We start from the raw sequence: 15,836 nt of genomic DNA on the forward strand, positions 1-15,836 counted from the left end.
GACTGCAATCCTGTAAACCTAATCCTGCAGTTATCTTAGTTTTGTATTTTTAATATTATCAAACCCACTGTTCCCCCCCCCCCCAGACTAAAGGCTAGGTTTGGTAGGGTGGGGTTGGAGGTGGGGTTTTTTTAACCACCCACAAACAAACAAATCTATGCACATTTTCACAGGGGTAAGCACCCCAAACATAACGGAACTTTTTCTACCCAAGTAAAAATCCTCACTATTATAAGCTCCTTAAACTGCATTGTTAAATTGCAAAGATATGGGGCTTTTCCTCTGATTAGAATCACATTTTAGGGTTGGAACAGACTTTGGAGGTCATCGAGCCCAACTTACTGCTCAACGTGTGCTCAACAACACAAAACAAGTACATTACAAATGATTAAGAGGGGATGCCATAGGTGGTGGTAGTGATCACCTGGGGACTGTCAGGTTGCGTGGCAGATGCGTGTGTCATTTTCTGGTTTGCCTCATGGAAGGTGTCAGTAAGTATTTCCTCAGAAAGCCACAGTGCACGCTTCCTCTTCCTTCTCAGTTCCTGTTTGCACTGGCTAGTCATCTCCTACACTCCCAACTGCAGCCATTTTGTTCAATGCCACACTCCCACTGCAGCCATTTTGTGACAGGCACCCACTGCACTTTCTCAACATTTGAAATGTGTCCATTGGCTCAGAAAACACCACTGCAAGTCTCCACTCTTTCGATGGAAATTAGTCAAGCAAAACCAATTCTGAACTTCCTTCCACTTGGGGAAGGGAGAATAAAATTTAAAAAAGATCTAATATGTATGAGCTGAGAGTTTCCAGCTGGATCTGCTGCTCTAAAATGAAGTTCTCATAATTTAGTTGCAAATAGGTGGGCGCTGCCCAGAGAAATGTCTGGGGGCTCAGGGATATTTAGCTCATCAGAGACCATGTAGCAAATGAGAAGCAGACAAATAAAAACATAACTGGTTCTATCTGTTCTCTAATGCCCAGATAAGGCTGAGAATAAATAAATCAAATGAAAGCCATTATGTTAGCAATCCTGGATAGGAACTTGCAAAGAACATGAGGTAAAAATAATTTCTCCAGTTTCAATGTTATTACCTAGAGGTCTCTGTTATTATTTTGATGTTTATTAAGCATGCACAGAATGTTAAGCCTTTTCAAAGTGCATGAGGGTCTGGCCAAAATTTAAACATATTGCATCATTATTTTTTTGCCAATAATAGTTAATGAGAAGTGGCTTACAACAGACCAAAATGTTGGCTCAAGTCCAGACCATGACATGGTTCATCTGCTTCTACTCCTCTTAAATGGTTTAGTGAAAAGAGGGGAGTCCTCAACTGAAAAGAGCAAGTTTGGAGGAGCACCAGTGAGGAGAGGCCTGGGCCGTGTACTCTTGTCTATTGGTGCCTCTATCACAACAATGTGGGACCTAATTCACAGCTCATCAAAAGTAAGTGACTAGTAAATTTGAATTCTTTATTGCATTAGCAAACTGCCATAGCAAAATAAGACAATACAAAAAAGAAAAAAGACAAACTAGAGCCAAGCAACCCAGCAAAATTCAGGTGTTTTGGCTGGCGTAGTGACATTTAAGTTACCCGAAGACAATAATGCAAAGATATAATAGCCAGCGCCCAAAAACTAGTATGCGGGTATATATAAAGCACAAAATGGCCCCAGAACAGACTCAGCATATTGAGTTAAAAGTAATAAAAGATTAAAACAGGTCCAGGTCTAGGGCACGCTACCCTGTCAGAGTAGCCCTGAGTTTCAGAGCCTGCACTATGAATATTGCCACCCCACGTGAGATTTGGGGATTTGCGTCCACAAGAAGCGATTTCAAACAGTCTTCCTTAGATGTAATGGTGGACGGGATCAAAAGGAGGAGCTTAGATCTTATTGGCTCATAAATAGGGCAGTAGAAAAAGAAATGTATGAAGTCCTCTACTTCATTCATTGTGCATGGACATAGACGCTGGGTAATAGGGGTCTTAGAATAAATCCCCTGCAGGAAGGCCGTGGGTATAGAATGACTAGTGACTAGTAGCTCAATGAGGAAGAACTCCAAAAGGAATGTGGAATGAGCAGACTTCTTAAATTGACTCCAGTTGTCCCAGTTTTTGGCTTTAGGGGCTGCCTTACTAGAGTTGTGAGTTGTTACTAGACTTGTAATTTTTCCAGGTTCAGCTCAGCGTCTTTAGACGTGAAATCTCCCAGTGGAGGGTGGGTGCATCTTGGCTTTAATGCACATGCATGTATGCAGATATGAACATGCTAATGAAGCTCATTTTGAGCTCTTGATAAAACAGATCACAAGATAATTGTATTCCCCCCCACACACCTTATCTTTAATCTACCAGCGCAGGAGGTAAATGAGCACAGCATATAGCAGAGAGAATCAAGCCTTCCGTGATGTATAATGGGATACCTCAAGCAGTCATCCCTGCTCATAACAGACAGATTCCACTAGACAGGTGAAAAAGTAGATGGTACAAGCAGAGCAATCATGTGCATTGACTGTGAGTTAAAAAGAAAATGTGTGAAATGCCTGTCAGAGCTGAAAGGATGCAAAGTCTGGAAACAGGATCTTCCCACTTCTCTTCTTATCAGGGTGAAACAGTCCTTGCCTGCTGCCCGCAAAACCTGCAGTAAAGTATATTTTCGGCCCTTCAGGCAAATATCTAGCATTGGTGTGGGGAAATTGGATAGGCCTCTCTCATAATACAAGAATCCAGCGCCATCCAATGAACCTGAATGTTGGGAAGATTCAAGGAAGACAAAATGAAGTACATCTTCACACAGGGCATAGCTAAACTATGGCATTTGCTCTCACAAGATGCAGTGGCGACCATCAACTAAAGAGAATTAGACAAATATTTGGAGGATAAGGCTGCGAGTCACAATGACTATGTTCTAACTTCATTGTCAGAGACAGTATGCCTCTGTATACTGGTTGCTAGGACTGGAATCCAAAGTAGGGAGAGTGCTGTTTGCAGGCCTCCCTTAGGGATATGGTTGGCTATGGGGAAAACAAGGTGCTGGACTAGATGGGCATTCAGCTTAATTCTTATGTTCTTCCTTGCTCTCTTTATTGAAAGTCCCATCACCTCCAAGTGGATATAGAGTCACACTTGTAACACCTATGTGCACCATGAGCAGAACCACAAATCTTCTCCATGTGGATTAAGAGGCAGTGAGAAAAACCAAACGTTTTAGTCTACTCTTAGTCTTAGTCTACTCTTAGTCTTAGTCTACTCTACCAAAGTGGGTTGGATAGTACAGAGTAACAGTTGCATGAGGCAGTGCATTATAAGCTCCCTGCAAACAAATCATAATTAATGCTCAATAATCAGCTGATGTTGTGTAACCTCCCCACAAATTTTTGTGGAAACAAATCAGGATGAATGCTGAATAAACAGGTCATCTGGAAATAGCCTCTTTTTTTCCATCCTTCCTTTTGGGAGCCATTTTCCTCTGTTCAATTTAAGTTCCACAGACATCCTTATTAGGAATTCAGTGTCCCCTTTCCATGTTAGCTTTAACTTTAATCCCCAAAGTGTAATGATCTCTATGAGAAGGCACTTTTTAGTGATAATGAGTGTTTAGGGGCTTAATACTGGTTGGTTAAATAATATTAACTAATGTGAATTCATTAACCTGTGTGTAGATAAATCCTCCTCAAAAAAAAATGTAATTCTTTTCCTTTTGTTAGCCTTCGCATTAAATTGATTATTTGGCTCCAGCTGTGCCCACATTGAACTGGGTGTATTCCAGACATATTTAAAGGCATGATATTTGCCCCCCTCCCTTCCACCCAAGAATTTCTAATCTGAGAATCATGATATTTGTCCCCCTCCCCACCTGCATTCTCCCTTTCCCTCTCCAATATCTTCCTTGTCATTCTCTCTCTTTCTCTCTTGCTATCTTTTAGTTTTTCTAGGGCAGGATAATTATAATATAGCCACAAGGTAAAGGCCAGCAGGCTGACTAAAGAACTTATTTTGCAAGAATGTGTGAAATTCAGGTTAATTTCATGTAACGAGGTTAAAAAATTAGTTAATCTTTGTGTGGGTGTCTGCGTGTGCAAGGAGTTGTGATTATGATGGACCTGGGAGAGAGAGATGGGGGGGGGGGTTAGCCATGGTCCAGGCTTATCTGCCCCAGCCTCTCCTGTGCACTAAAATATACTCAGCGTTTCTGGCAAAATGAAGCACAGTTGCTGAAAGCAAGCCAAGAAATGGCGTGAGGTGACTCCTCTGCAGAGCAGCTTCTCTCTTGGCCCAGCAGGAAGCCATTCTTGCCAAATTCTAGAAGAGAAACGGCAATGACAGAGTGTCAATCTCGCAAATGAGAATAAGAGCATCCTATACTCAGACGGAGGCTGGGGGCCCAGGGAGGGGACGACAAGTGAGGCCTGCGTGAAGAACGAGGAGAAGAAAAATGTCCTGCAGTTGCTTTATTGATCCTCTGTAATTAAGGGATACATTAAAATTTCTGCAAAGCCATGAAAGTTATTCAATTACTGAGATGCTTTTTGGTGCAAAATGCCTAGCTCCATTAGAACGGATAAGGAGGGTTAAAATGGGAAGGAAGGAAGGAAATTCGCTTCCCGGTTTGTAAGGCAAATGAGCACTGAGCTGGCTGGAAAATGTACAGAACACTTGACTGCACTCTTATCTCTACCTGGAATATAGTGCTAAGTGATTGGGGTTGGTCTGAATGATCTCTTGGGTGCTCACTAACTCAGTAGTTCTCCTTTCTTAGATTTATGGTTTGAGCCCACGACATCATTTGGCCTGGCATATACTATTATTATATGATGAGCTGTCCAGGACCCTCCTGCTGTTAAGACGATTAGCTTTATTTAACCAAGGCTAAGGAGGGATAAGAAACCTGGGGTGCTCCAGATATTGTTGGAGTCCAGTGTCCATCAACCCCAGCCAGATTAGCCAATAGAGGCAATGGGAATTGTAGGCTCAAATTTATAACTGAGTAAAGGTGGAAACTTCAGTCCTTGCAATGGAAGTATGCATTCTTGACTACAAAAAGTTAAGATGTTTTACAGCTTGAAATCGGGAAGGCTAATACTTGGGTTTTTGTGTTTGTTTGTTTTCAGTCGCAAAGTAACTAAAAGGAAATAAGTGAAGAAATTTGTTCAAGGTTCTGGTGTCTGACTAACAGAACTATTATTTTGTTAGTCAGGCATCAGGGGATCTAGATATATGAATAACTGTGGTCATGCTGCATAGCATGTAATCTGGCTGTTTAAAGATAATATGCAAATATTGGAGAATCACAGCTTTTGGGGAAGAAAGAGTGAGTTTCTGGCACTTATGGGGAAAGGCTAAGCAGCCTGAGAGCAACATTGGTTAAAAGTCCTGAAAGGAGAAGTCAAGGGCACTTTCAGGCAGGATGGAAATTCTACCATTCATGTTGACAGTACTGAGGTAGGAGGACCAATGGTCTGGTTTTTATCAGACAGCTTCCTATGTTCCTATGCTCCCCTTTCAAACAGTTACCAAACACCCACTGTCCTCTTCTGATCTGTTGCCCATAGGATCTCTTTTGCAACCACCACTTGTTGTTTAGTCGTTCAGTCGTGTCCGACTCTTCATGACCCCATGGACCAGAGCACGCCAGGCACTCCTGTCTTCCACTGCCACCCGCAGTTTGGTCAGATTCATGTTTGTAGCTTCGAGAACACTGTCTAACCATCTCGTCCTCTGTCGTCCCCTTCTCCTTGTGCCCTCAATCTTTCCCAACATCAGGGTCTTTTCCAGTGAGTCTTCTCTTCTCATGAGGTGGCCAAAGTATTGGAGCCTCAGCTTCACGATCTGTCCTTCCAGTGAGCACTCAGGGCTGATTTCCTTAAGAATGGATGCGTTTGATCTTCTTGCAGTCCATGGGACTCTCAAGAGTCTCCTCCAGCACCATAATTCAAAAGCGTCAATTCTTCGGTGATCAGCCTTCTTTATGGTCCAGCTCTCACTTCCATACATCACTAGCAACCACCACAGCTTTTTACAAATAAATCCTGATTCTGCTCAAATATAGCATTCATACATTTAATCAAGTAGGAAGATTAAGCAATGGTAGCCACAATCTTTGCAATTCTTTATGACAGCAGAATTTATGGTATTTGATTTTGGAACTGAGTGTGTAAAATTCTGAAATCTAGATCCATACTCTAAAAAAAATATAGAATGATAGTAGGTGGCAAAATACGGTAGTTTCTTGTTACTATATGATTAGGAAAAAAAGCAAAACAAATCTTAATGGCATATTGAGGTAAACTCATTCCTGATGAAGCACTGTTTATATTTCTATCCCACCTATCTTTCATTGTGGAACCCACAACAATGATGTGCATGCAGTTCCCTGGTAGCAACCTTGTGTGCCTTTAGTCCATATCTTGGTCTTGATAATCATAAGAATGCTTATGATTAAAATTTATGGCACAGATAATCCAAGAAGTCAATGTGATTACATGGTTTTAATAGCTATAAAATGGTCCATTATAGCCAATCTGAAAGAGAAAATGTTGCAATGGGAGTGTGACATTTAGGAGCTTTCCACTTCTGTAGTTTTGAACTAGGAATTCTAACATTGTGGGAAAAGCTGCTTTAAACGGGGAATGGAATTGTAAGTTTGAGATATTGGCTTTGCAGAACAATCACACTTGAAGTTCATGAAAATACCATCCTTGGGAACCCTATCAGGTTACACAATTTGTGACAATGATTTTCTTAAATCCACCCTTTCCTTGCCACCATGAGGACTGGAATCCTGGGCTTTGTATGCCCCCCAATCAGAAAGCAGGCAAGCCTGCAGAAAGCCAGCTGAGGTCGGTAGGGTGATGCCCCCATGTGCCCTCCTGAACCAGCCACCAACACAAAAGTGCTTACAATCGGTGAATATATGTGTGCAAGCCGCTTATCACTGCTGACTTAAAATACGCATAATATAGCACCAAGCAAATCATTTCATATGCGGTAACATATCTAAAATGCTCAGTTCACACTAATATTTGTGTGAGATTCCTGTCATTTCAAACTTCCAAAACATCAAAAAACCATGGTTAATATTGGGTGACCACCCATACTCCTTCCTATACTCAATAAAGGGTGTCTAGTTTATTGCACATGTATCTCGTTGCTGTCTTCTTTCTTTAAATCTTATAGTTTGGTTCGCATGATAAGCTAAGCCAAACCTTGACTTAGTGAGCTGATGTGAGCATACAGACTCCTAGGGAGGAGCTCATGGCTGCTCTGCTCCCTGCTTGTCCTTTTTGCTGCTATTCTGTGCTGGCTAAGCCAAAGATTTGTTTAGGGTATTGTCCAGGCCAAGGCTCATGGGCAAATTCTATCCACACTAACCATCAGCTGTAACCAAGAACAAAAGAAATAAAAAAGTACTGCTGACATCCTGCACCTCTTTCAAGTAATTTTGCCACTGAGACACTAATGGAAAGTCTTTACTGTTCTATTGTGTTATGTAAATGTATGAACCCACTCACAATATGAAGGAGGAGGAGGAGGCAGGACCAATGCAAAAAGATACCCACGAACAATGAAATGGAAATAAATCTACTTGAGTAGCAAAGAGTATGGGACAATTTTATTTCTGGAGAGAATATTTTTGAAGTCAGGATCCTAGCCCTTTCACCCCCACTGCACACCCAACACTGCTCTATTCTGGATTTTAATTATAGAGTTTACACAGGAGGAGGAAAGAAGCAGTAGCTAACCTATTGTGGAACACATTTCTCTTCATTCTTCTCCTTGTTTCCTTGTGCAAGGTTTTGGCTTATGGCGTTTTGTTTTGTTTTTTTAAAGCAATTCCTTTGTTTATTGTAAGAACAAAAGAAAGATGAGGCCCTGCTTTATTTCTTAACCTTATTCTGCTCATTGCCTCACTATCAACTGCCAACCCTGCCAATTTGGAAACAGCAGGTATCTCAGGTTACAATCCTATACACACACGTACGGTGGGGGGGGGTTTGATTAATTTCACTTTTAAAGGCAAACTTTCCTAATTCACACTTTCCAAAATACCAACCCAAACACAGCCTTCCTTTAAATTTTGCATTCCTCTGAATTTGGCAATGCAGTTCTGCAGCCAAGTGTGGGTAAAGGTAAAGGGACCCCTGACCATTAGGTCTAGTCGTAGTCGTAGCCGACTCTGGGGTTGCGGCGCACAGAAACACCATTTACCTTCCCGCCGGAGCAGTACCTATTTATCTACTTGCACTTTGACGTGCTTTCGAACTGCTAGGTTGGCAGGAGCAGGGACCGAGCAACGGGAGCTCACCCCGTCGTGAAGATTCAAACAGCCGACCTTCTGATCGGCAAGTCCTAGGCTCTGTGGTTTAACCCACAGTGCCACACGCATCCCATAAAGTGTGGGTATAAATGCATATATTAGTGAAAATAACATACAGGCATGCATTATATTGTGGGGGGGTTATTTGCAAAAATGTGTGTACTGTATTAGGCAAAATTGAATACAAATGCTTTATCTCCAACAGCTTGTCCAGTTTTAGCCTCCCTACTGTGTTCTGTAGACCATGAAAATTTGTTGTTGTTTAGACTAGAGAGAAAGCAACTTCTTTGTAACAATGAAATGTTGGGAAACAGAAAAGTCTGGTTTTGTCCTCAATGTTGAATTTTTAACATGCCCATATTAGAGGCATGCCTGCTCTTCACTGTTTTCCTATTCTTTCCTTCAGTTGAGATAATAACAATTATTCCTTCCTGTGAATGGATATTTGATGCCTAATAGCATCACTCAGCCCACCAACTCAACTCTATGATTAGATCATGGTATTTCTGTGCTGCCAGAGGCGGAGCAACCTGCTCCGGTACCCGGAGCGGTGCTCGTCCCGGGGGCGTGGCACACATCCCAGGGGGTGTGGCGCTCCGTCTACAGGAGGCGTGGCACACATCCCCGCCTCGGAACGCCCCTGTGTGCTGCTTGACATTACTGTATCCATTCAAAGAAATCTAGAATGAACTGTTGGGGTCTGTATATCATTAGCTAGAAGTCACAATAGGGCAGAGACTGTTGAGAGCTGAAATAATTTAAAATGGGAGCTTTTCTTCTAATGCAAATAGCAGCTTCAGTGGAATAGTATCATCAGGACTGCAGGTGGGCAAGAAAGGTTCAAATTATCCTTGCCTGCTGAGATCCTGCCTGTGAGCTGCTGCCCTGGGAGGCAGCATTAAAAATAATGAACCAATCAATCAAACAAACAAACAAACAAATAATGTACATGTTTGAATGCAACGACAGATCCTACACCTAGTTTGGTCCTTGGGCGTTATAAATTTCTGGTAATCAAGGATTTCTCTCTACTGGAGGATAGAAGCCAGAGTAGACAGCTAGATGGGTCAGTGACCTGACTAAGTATCAGGCAAAGTCATAGATTGAAGCAAAGAATGGCCTGGAAGGAAGTCGGAGGACTGTGTGAAACAAATTGGGGGTGGTATATTTGCTGTGCAATCAGCTGATCTCACAGAAACTGCCTGCAGGCTTAGGTGTCTTTCACAGGTAGAAAGTGTTTTTTACATGGCAGGAAGAAAAAGATAAAGAGGATTAGGGAGAGATTGCAGATAAATTTTGAAAGCAACATGCAACCTCAAGGAAAGGAGAAAAGGAACTAAGGAGAGACATTTGTTTGTTATATTTAGTGAAGGGGAACAAAAAAAACCCAAACACAACCCTGAAAACCCCAGCGGATATATGTGTCTGACTTTAATGCTTAAGAACATGGAATTTCAAATCTGTTAAATAAAAGATTAATTGTAAATGGAAGCAAAATGATTGAGCAAGTCAGACTACCATGGGAAGGTGATTTAACCTTTACCTGAGCTATGAATGTCTATTTTTCCTTTGGTATGCAGACATGGGCACTAAGTGACCTGATGCTGAATGCTCAGAGTATGATTTTATTTTATTTTAATTCTCCAAAGAGGCAACATCAGATACGAATGAAACTGGAACAACAATAAAATCAGCAATAAAATCTCCATCTGACAAGCATCTGATCCAACTCCCAGCAAAGTCGATGGATAAATGCTCCCAATGGAAGCTAGACAGAGCTTCAAATCACTAGACAGAGTTGAGAACATGATCCAAAAATAACCCCTGTGTGGTGTTTAATCAATTATGCCATAAATGCAAAAGAATAAGGAAATATGTCTGAATTGTGCTGTGCTTAAAGTGCTCTCCCATCACTAAGAAAACAGCAACAATATGTATATCTTTAGTGGCACAGAGATATACTCACAACTGTTGCCTTTGCCAAAAATTTCAAGCTATTTCAGTCAACCTATCTTTTTAAAAAGTCATTCCATTCTTTTCTTTACATTCATATTTTGCCTTTCCTCCAAAAAACACTCAAAAAACCCCCTCACAGCTTTCTACATAGTTCTTCCTCTTTCCCACCCACCTCTTTTATTTTCACAACAAGGAAGAACACAAAAGGAGTCCTGCTGGATCAAGCCACTGAGCCCATCTAGTAAAGCATCCTGTAATCACAGTGGCCAACCAGATGTCTATGGGAAACACACAAGCAGGACCTGAGTGCAACATCTCTCTCCTCTCCTGTGCTTTCCAGCAACTGGCATCCGGAAATGCACTGCCACTGACCAAGGAGCCAAGCATAGCCATCATGGCCAGCAGCAACCAAGAGCCTTTATTCTCCACAAATCTGTCCAATCCTCTTTTAAAGTCATCCCAGTTGGTGGCCATCACTGCCTCCTGTAGGAGCAAGGACCACAGTTTAACTATGCGCTGCATGAAGATGTGTTCTCCAACATTCAGCTTCACTGCATGTCCACAAGTCCTGGCACCATAAAAGAGGGGGGGGGGAATTATCCATGCACTGCCTCCATGCCTTTCGTAATTTTCTACATTTCTATCATGTCACCTCTTACTCACCTTTCCTACGAACTAAAAAGCCCAATAAAAAGTAGATTAGGCTGAAGGGTAATGATTGGCCCAGGATTTGACCCTGGATCTCCCTAATGCTACTCCAATGCTATAACCACATGGGCTCTCAGCAAAGCATAAAATAAAGTTTCTATCTCCTCCTTCCACCCACTCTCAATGACAGAGAAGTGCAAAAGTCTGGTCAGGAGGAATGATTACATGATTTTCATTGTACATTGAATCCATGATGAATCCATGATGGGGCTGGGAAAAAGTAGGTCATTACCACATCTGAAGTCCTACACCAAGGGATTATAGAAAACACACATCCTCAATATCTTAGATATAGTTATGCTGCAAAGCTATAATATACAAGCTCCTCCTGACAATAGGCGGAGGTGATAAAATGTAGTTTCAGGGTCAGGGTGCCCAGAGCCAAAATGGAGGGAGGAAAGTGAGGAAGTGTAGGGAGTAGGATGAGCAGAAGGTACTTGAGGAAAGGATGACTGGAGGAGCAGGAGCCTGAGATGGCAAGAAGAGAACTGTGAAAAGAAAGGGCCAGGGAGAATGAGGAATGTCAGAGCCTAGGAACAGGAGGCCCTGCTTTTGGGGGTTTCCATAGGTATCTGGTTGGCCACTGTGAGAACCAAGTGCTGGACTAGATGGGCCTTTGGCCTGATCCAGCCGGACTGTTCTTTCCTGTTGACAGAGAAGCCCTGGGTAAGCTTTGGTGCCAGGACTGGGAAAATGGGAAGCTGCTTTATCTTGCCTACAACAACTGGCAGTGGCGCTCCAGAATTGCAGATGGGGTTCTCTCCCAGCCCTACATGGAGATGCTGGGGACTGAACCTAGGACCTTCGGAGTGCAAAATGTGATGCTCTGCCCATGCTGCAGCACTTTCCCATAGCATAGCTTACCAAAGAGAGGGGAGATGCTTTTTAAATATGAATCTGAATTGAGATAAGAAGCAAAATATTCAGTTACATGTCTCTAGATAGTTATGCTGAAGTATATAAATAACATGGATAAGCTTTTGTCTCCTTTTTATTGTGCCAAATAGACCAGGTTATTTTTTTGTTCTTGTTTTAAAATGTTATTAAGATGTGTTTTGCCTGGTCAAAGACCAGACGAAGACTCCCCTCGGCTCCATAATAGCCTCATATAATTGTTACAACTGGAAGCGGCTCAAAGATCAACCCAAATACTTTTAATAATTTAGCTACATCACAGATATCATAGTGCGGAGCAAGCACATACCAGGGAGCAACACGAGTGCTGTCTGGAAGGTACGACATCTGCTTACTAATCCAAACAATCTGATATACTACAAAGGGGCATACATTATGCAGCTTAATCTGGGGGCTGAAGTTTACAATGGCCAAGGAGGTCTTGCCCACAGCTTCCCTAGGTGACTGCCCAAGGCGAGTGCATTTTTGTTACACTGGTAAAAGAAATAATTCCAACAATAATGGGACCAGTCAGAATATGAATCAATATGGCTAACCTGACCCAACAACCTACACCCTCCCACACACACACATACAAACTAGCCACACTGCAACCAACCAACCAAGCTCTGGACCCCCTAACCTCTCACAGTGTCTATTATACGACCTATCCACATGATGCTGGCACAACCCCTACACTAACACTAGGCAACCGAATGATAGCACAACACACACCCCACCTCTCACCCTCCGTCCCTCTCTCCCCTTTCTTGCCCACCCAATTGTACTTTTCTCCACTTACTTGTCTGTTTTGTAACACAAGAAAATCTTTAATAAAAAATATTTTTTAATGGAGAAGAATGGGACCAATATGCTTTGGTTACTTCAGAACAGTAGCAGGTGAGGGAAGGGCACAGATGCTAGAGGGTGTCAAGAAAGAGGGCCTGACACCAGAGAAGGCAAGGTATGATCAGGGCGGAACAAGGCACAAGGAAACAACTGAATGGGCAGGGTATGAAATCTGGGACCCATGTCAGTGAGCGACCTTGTTAGGAGCTCATATTATTAGATGCATTGTTTTTTGTTTTTTGTGTTCTTGTCTTTTTAAGTGTTGTACCTAATTATGAATTAGTGGTAGATTGTTTAATTTTATTGTATATTTGTTAATATGATTTTTTATTAGATTTTTGTTTACCTAACTATTTAAATTTTGTTGTTAGTGAATCATAGAGTTGTAGAGTTGGAAGGGACCCTGAGGATCATCTAGGCCAACCCCCTGCAATGCAGGAATATGCAGTTGCCCCGTACAGGAATCGAACTTGCAACCCTGGCATTATCAGCAACACGCTGTAACCATCTGAGCTATCCACGTTAACAATGTTATGTAAGACTTTCTGATGTTGTGAGCCATCTTCAGCATAGTTTACGATAGAAAGGCAGCATACAAACTGTGTACACACAGTAAAGTAAATTCACATTATTGTCCTCAAATAATTCTATGCACTGTAGTTTACCTATCACACTTATAATTCTCATCAGCCCTTAACAAAATAGTTCCCAGAATTCCTTGAGTAAAAGAGTATGCTTCAAATGTGATTTAAAGGTATAGTGCGTACACAACCAATGACAATGATATATGACATCTAAGCTACAGACTTCCTTGTGGGTAGCCAACAAAGTTCCAGGAATGAACAGCGCACTACAAACAAAAAGGGTGAGAAGCACTGAGAGATGGGCAGGTGATTTATAATCTCACTCTTAAGGTTTCTAATACCCCCAGGCAACTCCTGCCTTAACATTAAGGCTGAGGAGCATTCACCATTTGCTTCCAAGAGATGAAACAGAACATTGCAACACTGAAAAAAGATACAAGGGTTTTTTATTTTGTTTTTAAGCAGAATAGCAAATTACAATTCTGGGGTTATAAACTGACAGGTCAAAAAACCATGAATGTGCCTTGCACCACCAAAGTAGCATGAAATTAATTAATTATGACCATGAACTAATGAAATCTGTGAAACAGCTAAATTCTCAGTTGGCTTGTTCCCTCTCCCACCCTGAATAATGGCATTTTAATCCCAGGGCTAGCATGCACGTAGCGACTTTGCTCCTGTAGCCTACATGCTACAATTATTGCTGTTTCCCTTTCCATACTACCTCTCCATTTCCCCAAAGTTCATGCTCGAAATGTCCTTCCCCCTATTTATGTTTATAGTCTGCTCCAGTGGTGGCTTCTGCCTTAAAGAGGAAGCAGGCGTCCAATGCAACCTGATGCTTCCAAGGCCAAGCCCTCTAAAAGATGGAGTGCAGAAAAAAAATGTATACACATTCTTCCAGATTTTAGTTTTGTTTCATGAACTCATTCAGATTCATTCTGGTGGAGCTGTTGAATGTACCACATTAGGTGCTTTGGGTCAAACACTTATTCTGATCTGTTTGTTTGTTTTATAGTTCTGCTCTGCTTTGGGTTCAGAGGATGTTTGAGGTTCTGTTCCATTCAGTTCAGGAAAAACTAGAGCTGTCCCAGTTTTTGGTTCAGGCAAAGACTTGGTTCAATTCAACCAAATGGAACATAAAATCCTGTTTTTCTCTTTATACTTTGATTAGTATATAGATGCATGCTTGTGACCCAAAAAATTGAATCAACCATATTTGTGTGTATATATGTAAGTGGATCAGTCAACACCTCTTACTTTATCATAATTATTCCCTCTTGGTATGCCAGTAGCAATGGCTATGACTCATCAGTGTGCTTCTCTGAGACCTCAGAGCACTAATGGAGCTTCGTTTCAGTGCTGTTATTTGGTTGTCAGTGTGAGTCTTTTCAGTGTGATCCTTGGCAATTTACTCAAAAGTATGTTATTCTGAGTTCAATGAGACTTCTATTACCTCCTAGTAAGTGTGATTCAATTGTAATGCTATACATACTTACTAATAAAGAATAAGCCCCATTGGACACAATAGAACTTCCTTCTAAAGAAAGATACATAGAATAAAGGTTCATGGGATGCAGGTGGCGCTGTGGTCTAAGCCACGGAGCCTCTTGGGCTTGCCGATCAGAAGGTTGGTGGTTCGAATCCCCACAATGGGGTGAGCTCCCATTCCTCTGTCTCAGCTCCTGCCAACCTAGCAGTTCGATAGCACACCAGTGCAAGTAGATAAATAGGTACCGTTGTAGCAGGAAGGTAAACGGCATTTCCGTGCGCTCTGGCTTCCGCACAGTGTTCCGTTGCGCCAGGAGCGGTTTAGCCATGCTGACCACACGACCCGGAAAGCTGTCTGTGGACAGACGCCGGCTCCCTTGGCCTGAAAGCGAGATGAGTGCCGCATCCCAGTCACCTTTGACTGGACTTAATCGTCCAGGGGTCCTTTACCTCTTTACATAGGATCTAGCTCAGGGCAGCCCAACTTTTTATACCAAGTGGGCCACAGGAGTACTTCAACACAGAACCCATGGGCCGCACACTGCCTTGCCAAAATCTGACACACGCGCACACACCGCTGTCTTTCGTCTGCCTTACCAAAGCTGGGTAAGCAAGGCTCCAGGCTTTGGGAAGGAGGCGTGAGGCTCTGGCAGGGTCCTAGGGCCCTCCCACCTCCTTCCCAAACCTGGGAAAGCACTAACTAGGCTTTGTGAAGGAGGAAAGAGGACTCTTAGACCCTCACACCGCCTTCCCAAAGTCCAGCGTCTTGCTTACCTGGCTTTGGAAAAACAGCAGATGTGTGTGTCAAATGTTGCCGAGAGCCACACAAAAAAGATTCGGGCCGCATGTTAGACCACCCAGATCTAGATGTTAGTTTGTTTGTCCTACAAGCCATTGGAATCTTTTACTTTTTTTGCAATAAATTAACATTCATAACACTTCCACGGGCAGCACTCAACACTTAAACAGCTACATATAGAATCTGGCATGCCTTTTGCAAATCAATCCAGCACATATTACTGTTGTTATTAATCTC

General features: G+C 42.3%; 1 protein-coding gene and 1 long non-coding RNA gene across 8 annotated transcripts in view; one reads left to right on the forward strand and one right to left on the reverse strand.

The window, feature by feature from the left end:
- CACNA1I (calcium voltage-gated channel subunit alpha1 I) overlaps positions 1 to 15,836 on the reverse strand; it is a 354,183-nt gene that overhangs the window by 182,664 nt on the left and 155,683 nt on the right. The window lies entirely within an intron of this gene.
- On the forward strand, positions 442 to 6,159 carry LOC310658499. The gene is made up of 3 exons (XR_014502351.1): positions 442 to 1,450; positions 2,034 to 5,576; positions 6,014 to 6,159. It is a non-coding gene; the product is annotated as an uncharacterized lncRNA (long non-coding RNA).

The sequence above is a fragment of the Podarcis tiliguerta genome (genome assembly GCF_965153285.1).
Source record: "Podarcis tiliguerta genome assembly, chromosome: 10".
Lineage (NCBI taxonomy): Eukaryota > Metazoa > Chordata > Lepidosauria > Squamata > Lacertidae > Podarcis > Podarcis tiliguerta.